Consider the following 13,660-nt stretch of genomic DNA (forward strand, 5'->3'; position numbering starts at 1 on the left):
GTGACAAAATATGTGCACCCATTCATGTTGTGGTTCCTATCCCCAAGCTTTAGTCGACTGCAACAAATTCTCGCGCAGATCATCTTTGCTTGTGTATTTCTCCATTATATGGGTATTGGCATACCTGAACCTTAGCTTCATCATTCGCTTGTATTCCTTCTAGTCATTGAAGTTGTCCTTATGTGTACCCCACCAACGGGCAGGCGTAGCATGAAATGCTAGATCTAGTGCTTGGAACCGATGCTCTTCTGGCACCTCTCTTTCAAACTTATCCAAAAACAAGTTAACATCATCTAAACCATCATAATGAGGTAGATTTCGTACCTCCGTGGATATGTAGCGAAGTGATTTTGTCAACCTGTTGCAGCACAGCGAGGAGACTTCATGTAATCTGTTTTGCCAATGCTCAAGTTCCTTGTCGGAATCTGAGGTGCAGGAGCTATCTCTATCCCATGTAATTCGTCCATCTGCTGTAGGATTCATCTAGTCCTCATCACGCACAGTGATCTTATATATCTGATCCAGATCGTCCTCCTCTTCATAATCGCAAACTGGTTCTGTGTATCGGGCACCTTCAGTTGTATCCAATGGAACAATAACTCGGATTGCCTTCCTCTCAAATGTCATCCCGCACTTTTTAAGATTAATGACTGCATCCATATCGAAGGTCCAATCAATGACTAATAGTGCAGGGTAAGGATTACTTTGTCTTTGAGGTTTCTGCGAGTTTCATCATTATGTAGATTATCTTCCGGATACATCGCATTAGGTTTCTTTTCTGATCGACGTTTCGAACCAACAACGATGGTTCATCATCAGGATGTGAAATATTATTGAAAGACTGTTCTCATTTTTTCAAATAAATACATATGAGATGCTTAGCCGACAGATATTAGAATTTATTTATTTATTTTATTTATTTATTATTTATTATTTATTATTTTTATTATGTTTTAATTATAATTCTAATTGTTTTATTATATTTTGCTAATTTAATTATATTTTGTGATGTTAAGGGATTTTAATTTTATTATCTAATTATTCTTATCTTAATTAGGGTTATGGTTATATTAATTTCATTAGGGATATATTAATTATGTTTGTATTAATTTTTAATTAATTTTATAATTATTTTAATTAATTTTCATTATTTATTTATTTTAATTATTTTCATTGTATTTATTTTAATTAATTATTATTATTAATTGTTTATTAATTTTAATTGTTATATTAGTTTTAATTAATTATTGATTTTTAATTTTTAATTAAATTTATTTCAATATTCATTTTTAATTAATTAAATGTTGATTATTTGTTAAGGTTTATTGCTTATTTTCCTAGGTTGTGGAGCTATTTTCATTGTTTTTATTTTAATTAGTTATTAATTTTAATTGTTATAATTGTTATATTGATTTTAATTAATTAAATATTAATTGTTATAATTATATTTATTATTTTTAATTTATCATTTTTGTTTTAATGAATTATTACTATTATTTTATTAGGGTTATTTATGTTTTGCTTTTATTTGGATTTGTATTGATTTTAATTATATTCGTTTTTAATTATATGTCTTAATTATTTGTTGAGGTTTATTGCCTATTTTCCTAGGTTGTAGAGTTATTATAGTTAAGATATCAATCAATGTTTATTTCTTATAATTTTTGTTAAATTTTATTTAATTAAGGTAGTGTGTTATTTAATTATAATGGATCTTTTATGTATGTTCTAGGTTAATTGGAGGATTATAGTTAGGTGTAGATTTAGATGATAGGATTGGAATCCAGTTTTCGCTTATGGTCCATCCATCGTCTCTATTGAGGTTATTAGGGTGTTTTCTAATTTATATGGCTTCCCTGAATTTCCTTAAGAAGTAGTTATCACTTCTGGCTAAGATACGGGTATCTTCTATACAGATTTGGTGCTTAGTTTTATCATAATGTTTAGCTAGAGCTGAGGATTTGAATCGATTGTGTTTAATGTCAGCTAAGTGTTCCTGGATTCTTATGTTGAAGGATCTCCCAGTCTCACCTACATAGGGTTTGCTGCATGAGCAGGGAATTAAGTAGACCCCTTTATGGCATTTTGGATCAATTTTGTCCTTGACTGGATTCAGGTAGTTACGGATAGTGTTTAAGGGTTTGAAAGTTGTTAGAATTCCATTATTTTTCAGGATGCGAGAGATCTTGTCTGTAGTTCCTATTTTTAAGGATTACTATCGTCCACTATTTCGATCACTTCAAAGTCGGCCAAGGTGCTCGCTCCTTCAATATCCAATGTAACCCCATATAGGCACCCAGTAGGAATGATCTTCTGTTTATTTTCCATGCATATATGAATAGGAGATCACTGCAGCATAAGTCTTCCCATTCTCTCCCAAGTTTGTTTTGGTAGCACATTCGCATCAGATCCTAGATCAAGAATTACCTGATCCATTTCATACTCTCCGATCTGCGTAGTTAGCCTCATTTCGCGACCTGTTCATTTCTTGCTTTTGCCCACTTTTTGTACGACGCATTGTTCTGGAGGAGTCTTAACCTTACTTGTACAATTATCAATCAGCTCTTGGAGCCCTTCTACTGCCTTTCTATCCTGCAACAACTTCATACAAGTCTTCAGAAAGGTGGCTAATAGTGAAGGATCTATGTCCTACGCTTCATTGTTTCCACCAGACTTCTCCTGACTTCCTGAGGTAGAGGCCTCAAAGAAGCTATTTTTTGCTTCCATAAAGGTTTCCTTAGCCCAGCTTAGACCGAATCCCCTTTCCTTCTCAACAACCTTCCGTACCCATCTTTCAGCCTTTGGCTTCTTTCCTTTATCTTCTCTTGTGGTAATACCACTTCGCGTCACTATATTAATGCTAGGCTCTTCTTCACAACGCTCCGCCCTCATCATCTAAATATTCTGCATAGGTGGTTGAGCCTTTTTCTCCTGCATCTTGGCTATTAGTACTGGGCAATCTTCTATAACATGATCAAACTGTCGGTAATACTGACAGGCAGAATGCGTTGGGTTTTGATAGTCACGCGCAAAATGACTTGATTCTCCACAATTATAACAAATGACTTGTACGCAACCCCTTCCAGCCCCTCCTCCTTGTCCTCTTCTTCGACCCTGGAATCTTCTGCGCACTACACTCGCACCCTAATCCTGAGGTCGATTTTTTGTCTACATCCTATATGTAAGGGCCCGCTCCATATCAGTTTGTAGCTCTGACAATTTCACTCATCATGCTCAAATGATTTACAAAAGGTACAAAACAACTGTTGCGGAGTTTGCACAAACTTTTGTAAGAGATGACAATTGTCAGTCGCGTGTGTTAGCGCTTGAGATTTCACCTCAGGCTGAGAAAGGTAAACCTCAAGGCAACATCAAACCATTCAGCCCCGTAGCTAGCCCTACGGGGCAGGAGAAGGCTCTCTCCGGTCAATCTCGACAGATCTTCAATGGGATGAGATGACCAACAAGGTAACACTGATATTAGGCTAGTAAACTGATCAAAGGGGGTTTTTAATTAAATGACGGGGATTTTCCGGGCTGCATGGGCAAAATAACAGCTTGAATAGAGAGTAGAATGAACAACACAGATTATCGACTGAGGCAAGGTAGGCAAGAAATTTAGCATCAAATCTAGATTTAAATGGGATGGCAAGACTGGTGAGGAGCTAAGGAGGGCAAACAATAACTTTGAATCCTCCTTAAACAGAAGAAAACATTGAATTGAACAAACTTAAAAGCGGAGCATGGCAGGCATGAATTCTCACTTTAACACTTCATTTGTTCAATTAGATATGATCATGTAGTGAAATGGAACATAACAGATTACATATGAAACACAAGAAACACCTATGCTAAATTAACATACCACATGAATCTCAGAAGTCAGAGCTGTGTTTTTCTCATTAAAAATCTCTGTCACAAAACTGTACAATGAAGCTCAGTTTTTCCTCCAGCTCTCTCAGCACTCAGAAAATCTCCCCCCTCTTCTCACAAATGAATTTTTAATACAATCAATCAAATGCTGCCCAAAACAGGGGCGCTGTTTTAACTAACATTACAAAAATTGGAAAGAACGTTTTCTTCTATTCTAAAACAGAACCGTGTCCCTAAAAATCCTCTGATCATTGGCTAATTAAAAGACAAATACTGGAGCGCATATCTTTTTGATTTCTGAGGTCTTGAAATAGGAAATCGGTTCCTGTTTTCCTGCTATGATGGATATCTTAGTTTTAATATAGGCATTTAATCTATGACTGTTCGCTCTTCCCGTTGCATGAAACCAATTTTTTCCAATAAAGCTGATCCTTGAAGCGCATTTTGATAGGAGAAAATCACTGCATCATTAGTAAATCACTGAAACATCGTGATGGTTTGAATGCCTCTTTTATCAGACATGATCAGCCTCTAGATTTTCCTACTCTTGGAGCATGGCTTTATGTGCGTCGGGGGCATAATGGTCATTCCATGGTTAGTTAAAAAACGAATCTAAATCCTTAATTCCATCTCACAATCAAGCGAGGACTTTTATTTATCTCAGGACGCCAACTACCCTTCTGGGCAACAATAAGATTTTCTTCCGTCTGCGTGATTTTAATATTGGTGCGCCAATGTAAGGATTGCATGATAGGCAATAACTGCTTGACAATCATGGCAGTATCACGCATTATAACCCATCCTTGTGGCCTCAGGATTCTATCCATTTCTAAAATGGTATCAACCAAATTACACCTTAATGTTAAGTCACTGAAGAGATGGTCTGCATGGAGGAGATCGTATGTGCGCGGATAAGTGTTGAACGCTTCACACCAATCATAATAACCCCAAACAGGCCTCTCTCAAATATCAAGGGTAGTGCGTCTGGCCCATCAATTGGAATGACATTCATTACCCAAACTGGTTGCTCAATAAGAGCTGCGGCAAACCCTCCAAAACCTGCTCTCATATCCATCACATTTCGGATGATTGACCAATCGATACTTAAATCATGCCAGTACAACTTTTGTACAACATCCCTCCAGTATGCTGTGTCTTTTTGGAAGCCTCTACTTGAACCATTTGTGCTTCTTAGTTTATACTTCAGCCATAATGGTTCCTTTTCAAGTCGTAATGACCAATGTGATGGCCACATAGAACCATGAACAGAACTTTCACTAGGTATCTGATGAATGCATCTTTGCAGTGGTGTATACCAGGCAGCATCGGATCTATCATCCTCTTGACATAAAGGAGGATCTTGTTGTTTCCTCTGCATATAACACGAACTTGAAGTAGGTTTCTGATAGATGGCAATTCCAACCCCTGTTTTAGCCATGGTTTTCAGAACAAGTTTCCAGCACATCGACTCTGTCAACGTCATTACAACTGTCCATACATCACGATGTGCTCGGTCATCCCGATAAACTGGAGTTGCAGACCATATAAAATATCCGCCCGGTCTAAGAATTCTGTTGATCTCTAGTAAAGGTTTTCCGCCATCTCCATGCCAGTGCACCCTACATCTTGCACAATGTACCACATCATATACATTGCTTTGGGAATACGAGCCTTTGCGTGCCAATAACACCTAAAATTGCTAGAATGCCCCACTCAAGAGCAAGCTGAATCTGTGCTTCATGTTCATCCTTGGGAGCAACTGACATTGTCTTTTGTAATTGCCGACTGATCTGGAATAGGAATAGCTTCCTCTTTCAAAGAATGCGCATAAGCAATACGATCAACAAAAGGTATCAAGATGTGAATGCCTGCATCAATTGCATTCCTGATTAATATAAGCAGTTAGGAAAACATAAACCTGCTCCTCTATTTCAATCAATACATCCCCTGTCTTTGAAAGAAGACCAGACATAAAATCCTCTTTCATTAACCGAATTATATCATCAACCATATTGGAAACATAACAGTAGTTTCAATTTTGTGTTCTTGGGGCTTGGATTGTCGTTGGTTCACAACTGAGGGCCTGTGCATTAAAATTGCTGACAACAGGACTATTATCAAAGTTCATCTGTGATAGCTTGTCTCTGTCGGGCAACACCATCAAGATATTTTGCCTCTGCACCAGCTTCCGCCCTTTTAACTTGTGGTATTTTGTCTGCTTCACCTCTAAACACACTTGCAAGTTGAAGTCGTTGAGCTGCATTGATCTCATTCATTGCCTTCTGTACTGAAGGATCCGAAACTATGTCAACCACAAGTATCTGTTGTATGTTATACCCATATGACCCCATTGCTTTTTCAAGCTTTTCTAACACAACTTTGGCAACATTGCCCTTTTGCTTCAAATAATTCATTCAAATTCATCTTTGGAACATTTGCTCGAACCACATCAAACACATAAGCTTGAATTTGTTCTTGAGGATTTTGCAGCTCATAAAATGCATTGTCAGCATTCTGTTTCACAACACGATACTGGATGGAGCAAAATAATTGCACAAAGACATTGTCCTGAAATTTATCTGAAACCATATGACGAAGTCGTTGATAGTAAACTGGACCAATGAATATTTCACAAGTAAGCTCTGTACCAAGGGTGCCACTGTAGAGAACCTCTGTGCCATGATAGTTGAAACCATATGAAGATAAAACTTGACCAAATTCATCAACAGTAGAGTCTGATGTATGCTTTGTTTTCTTTGTGCTTTTACAGAGGTAGGAGCTTGAAGTCGCTGCCAGTTGAAGAGCTGAAGAACAAATTACATAATCTAAAAAGCAACATTTAAATGATTTCTTCTTCAAAACAGGGTTTTGAAGAAGAATCAATCTCTGACATGAGACGGAGTCTAACATCGGCTCCACTTGGGATGGCAGCTGCCGCTCCGTGGAGGTGCCAAGAACCACAGAACTTTGGGAGAGCAGACAGTGCCTCCACCCATTGGGCAATGGAGTCATCATTAACACAACTCTTGACTTAATTTTCAAACTGAAACTGAACTCAAACAATCTTCAAGCAAACTAAAACAAGATGCTACCCTTATGGCTACTTATTTATTCACAAAACCTACTCTAATCTGCTGTACAAACAATAGATCAGGTAATGCTAAAATGCCAAATTAACCATTCAAGTAAACCTGAAAATGAAGCCGCTTGAGAATGCTGCCACGAAGACACAGATGCAGTTGCTGGCAGCCCTTCATGTATGTAATGACCCTGGTCACGGAAAAGACAGCCTGATCTGTCAATCAAACTGAAAAACACGTCCATATATACCGCAATAGGATCATGGAAGCCAGTCTCTGTTGGCTGCCCCAACTCTGCAACACATACTTCCAGCTGCACATTGTCAATGTATAAATCTATAGGCAAATCTGTTATTTCTTGTTGCGAATGTGGAAGGATTTCCAAGAACTTTTTAGGGTCTTGGAAATCATATGACTGAATCTGCTCATCGAGATACTGAATCTCCTTTTCGATTCTTTCAACAATTAACTCACACAATTTAGGTTTGAAGATCTTTGAAGATAACTTTGAACATTTCAACAAATGAAACAAGGTACTGAAAAATTCTTCATTAAGTTCAATATCCACTAATCTTTCTCTAAATCCGTTTAGAGCTTCACACAAGTTTGTCACATACTCTACCATTGCATGAGTGAATCAACAGGCACTGGAATGTCTGGATCGAGTTGGAGTCGCCGGGTGAATGGTTCAGCCTGCATAAGTGTCTGACTGCTGTCCACCATCAGCATCAGATCTACACCTTGATTGCATGTACTGGGACAAAACAATCAACAAGTCGAATGTTCTCCCCAGTATGGTCGCCAGTATGTTAGCGCTTGAGATTTCACCTCAGGCTGAGAAAGGTAAACCTCAAGGCAACATCAAACCATTCAGCCCCGTAGCTAGCCCTACGGGGCAGGAGAAGGCTCTCTCCGGTCAATCTCGACAGATCTTCAATGGGATGAGATGACCAACAAGGTAACACTGATATTAGGCTAGTAAACTGATCAAAGGGGGTTTTTAATTAAATGACGGGGTTTTTCCGGGCTGCATGGGCAAAATCACAGCTTGAACAGAGAGTAGAATGAACAACACAGATTATCGACTGAGGCAAGGTAGGCAAGAAATTTAGCATCAAATCTAGATTTAAATGGGATGGCAAGACTGGTGAGGAGCTAAGGAGGGCAAACAATAACTTTGAATCCTCCTTAAACAGAAGAAAACATTGAATTGAACAAACTTAAAAGCAGAGCATGGCAGGCATGAATTCTCACTTTAACACTTCATTTGTTCAATTAGATATGATCATGTAGTGAAATGGAACATAACAGATTACAAATGAAACACAAGAAACACCTATGCTAAATTAACATACCACATGAATCTCAGAAGTCAGAGCTGTGTTTTTCTCATTAAAAATCTCTGTCACAAAACTGTACAATGAAGCTCAGTTTTTCCTCCAGCTCTCTCAGCACTCAGAAAATCTCCCCCCTCTTCTCACAAATGAATTTTTAATACAATCAATCAAATGCTGCCCAAAACAGGGGCGCTGTTTTAACTAACATTACAAAAATTGGAAAGAACGTTTTCTTCTATTCTAAAACAGAACCGTGTCCCTAAAAATCCTCTGATCATTGGCTAATTAAAAGACAAATACGGGAGCGCATATCTTTTTGATTTCTGAGGTCTTGAAATAGGAAATCGGTTCCTGTTTTCCTGCTATGATGGATATCTTAGTTTTAATATAGGCATTTAATCTATGACTGTTCGCTCTTCCCGTTGCATGAAACCAATTTTTTCCAATAAAGTTGATCCTTGAAGCGCATTTTGATAGGAGAAAATCACTGCATCATTAGTAAATCACTGAAACGTCGTGATGGTTTGAATGCCTCTTTTATCAGACATGATCAGCCTCTAGATTTTCCTACTCTTGGAGCATGGCTTTATGTGCGTCGGGGGCATAATGGTCATTCCATGGTTAGTTAAAAACAAACGAATCTAAATCCTTAATTCCATCTCACAATCAAGCGAGGACTTTTATTTATCTCAGGACGCCAACTACCCTTCTGGGCAACAATAAGATTTTCTTCCATCTGCGTGATTTTAATATTGGTGCGCCAATGTAAGGATTGCATGACAGGCAATAACTGCTTGACAATCATGGCAATATCACGCATTATAACCCATCCTTGTGGCCTCAGGATTCTATCCATTTCTAAAATGGTATCAACCAAATTACACCTTAATGTTAAATCACTGAAGAGATGGTCTGCATGGAGGAGATCGTATGTGCGCGGATAAGTGTTGAACGCTTCACACCAATCATAATAACCCCAAACAGGCCTCTATCAAATATCAAGGGTAGTGTGTCTGGTCCATCAATTGGAATGACATTCATTACCCAAACTGGTTGCTCAATAAGAGCTGCGGCAAACCCTCCAAAACCTGCTCTCATATCCATCACATTTCGGATGATTGACCAATCGATACTTAAATCATGCCAGTACAACTTTTGTACAACATCCCTCCAGTATGCTGTGTCTTTTTGGAAGCCTCTACTTGAACCATTTGTGCTTCCTAGTTTATACTTCAGCCATAATGGTTCCTTTTCAAGTCGTAATGACCAATGTGATGGCCACATAGAACCATGAACAGAACTTTCACTAGGTATCTGATGAATGCATCTTTGCAGTGGTGTATACCAGGCAGCATCGGATCTATCATCCTCTTGACATAAAGGAGGATCTTGTTGTTTCCTCTGCATATAACACGAACTTGAAGTAGGTTTCTGATAGATGGCAATTCCAACCCCTGTTTTAGCCATGGTTTTCAGAACAAGTTTCCAGCACATCGACTCTGTCAACGTTATTACAGCTGTCCATACATCACGATGTGCTCGGTCATCCCGATAAACTGGAGTTGCAGACCATATAAAATATCCGCCCGGTCTAAGAATTCTGTTGATCTCTAGTAAAGGTTTTCCGCCATCTCCATGCCAGTGCACCCTACATCTTGCACAATGTACCACATCATATACATTGCTTTGGGAATACGAGCCTTTGCGTGCCAATAATCACCTAAAATTGCTGGAATGCCCCGCTCAAGAGCAAGCTGAATCTGTGCTTCATGTTCATCCTTGGGAGCAACTGACATTGTCTTTTGTAATTGCCGACTGATCTGGAATAGGAATAGCTTCCTCTTTCAAAGAATGCGCATAAGCAATACGATCAACAAAAGGTATCAAGATGTGAATGCCTGCATCAATTGCATTCCTGATTAATATAAGCAGTTAGGAAAACATAAACCTGCTCCTCTATTTCAATCAATACATCCCCTGTCTTTGAAAGAAGACCAGACAGAAAATCCTCTTTCATTAACCGAATTATATCATCAACCATATTGGAAACATAACAGTAGTTTCAATTTTGTGTTCATGGGGCTTGGACTGTCGTTGGTTCACGACTGAGGGCCTGTGCATTAAAATTGCTGACAACAGGACTATTATCAAAGTTCATCTGTGATAGCTTGTCTCTGTCGGGCAACACCAGCAAGATATTTTGCCTCTGCACCAGCGTCCGCCCTTTTAACTTGTGGTATTTTGTCTGCTTCACCTCTAAACACACTTGCAAGTTGAAGTCGTTGAGCTGCATTGATCTCATTCATCGCCTTCTGTACTGAAGGATCCGGAACTATATCAACCACAAGTATCTGTTGTATGTTATACCCATATGACCCCATTGCTTTTTCAAACTTTTCTAACACAACTTTGGCAACATCGCCCTTTTGCTTCAAATAATTCATTCAAATTCATCTTTGGAACATTTGCTCGAACCACATCAAACACATAAGCTTGAATTTGTTCTTGAGGATTTTGCAGCTTATAAAATGCATTGTCAGCATTCTGTTTCACAACACGATACTGGATGGAGCAAAATAATTGCACAAAGACATTGTCCTGAAATTTATCTGAAACCATATGACGAAGTCGTTGATAGTAAACTAGACCAATGAATATTTCACAAGTAAGCTCTGTACCAAGGGTGCCACTGTAGAAAACCTCTGTGCCATGATAGTTGAAACCATATGAAGATAAAACTTGACCAAATTCATCAACAGTAGAGTCTGATGTATGCTTTGTTTTCTTTGTGCTTTTACAGAGGTAGGAGCTTGAAGTCGCTGCCAGTTGAAGAGCTGAAGAACAAATTACATAATCTGAAAAGCAACATTTAAATGATTTCTTCTTCAAAACAGGGTTTTGAAGAAGAATCAATCTCTGACATGAGACGGAGTCTAACAGCGTGCTTCTTGGCTATCTGACAGATAGCACACCATAAGGCTACCCCTGCGTTGTAGAATTTCCTGCAAATTCTCTACAAATATACCTTTGAGATCTATGTAGAAAATCTGACTGTAGATTAACTCGATAATGCAATATACCAAAGCAAAATACTATAATCTACTTCTACTATCAAACTTGCGGAAGCTTAAAGATCTAGCTGAATCAAAGCTGAACACATATAACCAGAAGAAGAATCAATACACATGAAACACAGAAGAATACTCTGGGGAAAGCCTCAGCTAAATCCTCGTATCTGTATTATCATACAATGTGGAAATACATCAAGATTACACAACGGTTTAGCTCTCACAGGTAGCCAGCTCCTAGTACAATCCTCCTGGATGCTCATAGGCAAACAAGGCTTCTCACAAACCTTCTCCTCTACCCTCCAAGCCTCCTATTTCCTTGCGCAGTTACCTTTGGGATGATCTCCTTCACCGAGTGTAACACTACTCTAACACACTGTCAGAACTGCGCAATCCTCAGGGAACCTTACCTTGACTACCTGGATGAGTTTCCTTTATAGGAAAATTCCTCCAACTGATAGTACAATGTCTCTGTCTTTAATCTCAATTGGGTCTTTGTCTGAACTGACATGCATGAGTTATTTCTGAGAGAATATTCAGTTATCTAGAGTACACTAGTTTCAGGCATGCATGCATTAACTGACTGAACTCATAATTAGTTCCTCAAATTGTTTGGAACTAATTTAGTTGGACATAACTCAGTTAACCAAGCTAACTAATTACAACTCAAATACAACTCATCCTTATCTCCTTAATTAAGGGATAATCTTCTTAATTTAAGGGATAACTTTTGCATGACTTCACAAATACTTCTAGCTTGAATTTCTCAAACTAATTAACTCAAGATGAATTAATTAATTATTTTTCAAGCAGCTGGTGAGACTAAGTTCGAATTTTAATTCTCAATTTTCATTCAAGGACAAATCAAAATTGGAATATACTGAATGCTATTTTTATCATTTCTTGTTGCTATTTTCAACATGTGCTTGGTCCAGTGATATTTTCTGGATTTAGAGGAACATTACCTCCCCCAATGAGGTAGTTTTGATAGGCTAGATAGTGGTCCTTATCATGGCCATGACCTTTACATTTTAGGCACCAAACTTCTGCGTGCACCTAGGGCTAGACTTTCTTACCCTTCTTCAGGCTCTGCAATTCCATGTGCAAGCTTGCCAGCTATGATTGAATCTATTGTACCCCTATATTCGTATCTTGCACTAGCGAAGCTTATAATCTCATGGTGATCTCCACTTCTTCAGCTTGCATTCCTATTTTCTGATGCGACAATAGTAATCTCAAACGAGGTAGGAGCGAAGCAATGTACTAATCTCTGTGGTGAGTATCTGTAATGGTCATATTAGCCTACTGAATCAGAAATTTTAATCTTTGATCAAAGTCCCACACGGATTCATTTACCCTATACTAAATCTCCTTAAGCTCTGTCACATACTAGGCTTGAGATTGGGCTTCTTGAACTCATTGTTCAACGCTTGCTGGGTTTCTAGCATAGTCATGTTGGGTTTATCTGTGAAGAACTTGAAGTACCAACTCAGCGCTTTGTCCTGGAGTGCTATGATTAGCTGCACTTTCTTCATATTATAATTGGTGATCTGTTGTGCCTTCCATACAACATCTGCGACGAACCAAAATTGTTCAGGGTCTTCAGTTCCCACACCCTTAAACATAGGCATCTTCATTGTATTCACCATGTTAAATGATAGAGGTGGAGATGGAGGTGGAGGTGTAGGTGTGTGAGCGGAGGTGGAGGCAAAGGTGGAGCGGATGGATGAGGTATCCCTGCGATATCCTAACTTACGATCTGTACTGCACTTCACGGTGTTCTCAGAATATTACCTTCATAATTGCTATCAGATGATCCTAACAATAGAATGTAGTCATATCTTGATTCTTCATTCCTTCTAAATGCTCTCCCACTTCACGTAGTCCCAAACATAAATTTAAAGGCATAACCTGTTTTTCGCACGATAGAATCTTAATCCAGGTCTTCAAATATTTTAGGTACTTACCTCTTTGTCACTTGAAGAACCTGCACTCTACTTCACTGTAGCTCTACTTATTTTCTGAAGCCTCCAAGTGCTTCACCAGTATTGAGGTCCACACAATAGGGTCGTCAAGCCTCCACGTACCTTGACTATCCTCTAATGTGGACAAACACTCGTGCAATTGACAGGGGAAAGAGTAGAAGAATATTTCATGTTTATCTGTGAATAGGTATGTATTCAGCCACTCTTCCTTCGACAAGTGCAGATTTCTATTCTCGTGGGCTAAAAATGCGTGCAACTTTTGATCGATCCACTTTTCAATTTTTGTCTTAGTGGGGAACCACTTATCACATATTCCT

At 38.5% G+C, this 13,660-nt stretch overlaps 4 pseudogenes; all 4 read right to left on the bottom strand.

The window, feature by feature from the left end:
- Positions 1-483: 483 nt before the first annotated feature.
- LOC149206170 (hypersensitive-induced response protein 4 pseudogene) lies at positions 484-6,462 on the bottom strand (annotated as a pseudogene).
- Positions 4,437-5,639, bottom strand: LOC149206171 (putative methyltransferase PMT22 pseudogene; annotated as a pseudogene).
- Positions 6,463-8,939: 2,477 nt separating the features above from the next.
- On the bottom strand, positions 8,940-10,086 carry LOC149206172 (putative methyltransferase PMT22; annotated as a pseudogene).
- A 351-nt stretch (positions 10,087-10,437) lies between these two features.
- On the bottom strand, positions 10,438-13,007 carry LOC149206173 (hypersensitive-induced response protein 4 pseudogene; annotated as a pseudogene).
- Between the last annotated feature and the right edge of the window lie 653 nt (positions 13,008-13,660).

Source organism: Pinus tabuliformis, chromosome 1_2 (assembly GCF_031772625.1).
Source record: "Pinus tabuliformis cultivar Carrire ecotype Pingquan chromosome 1_2, CPIR1, whole genome shotgun sequence".
Classification (NCBI taxonomy): Eukaryota; Viridiplantae; Streptophyta; class Pinopsida; order Pinales; family Pinaceae; genus Pinus; species Pinus tabuliformis.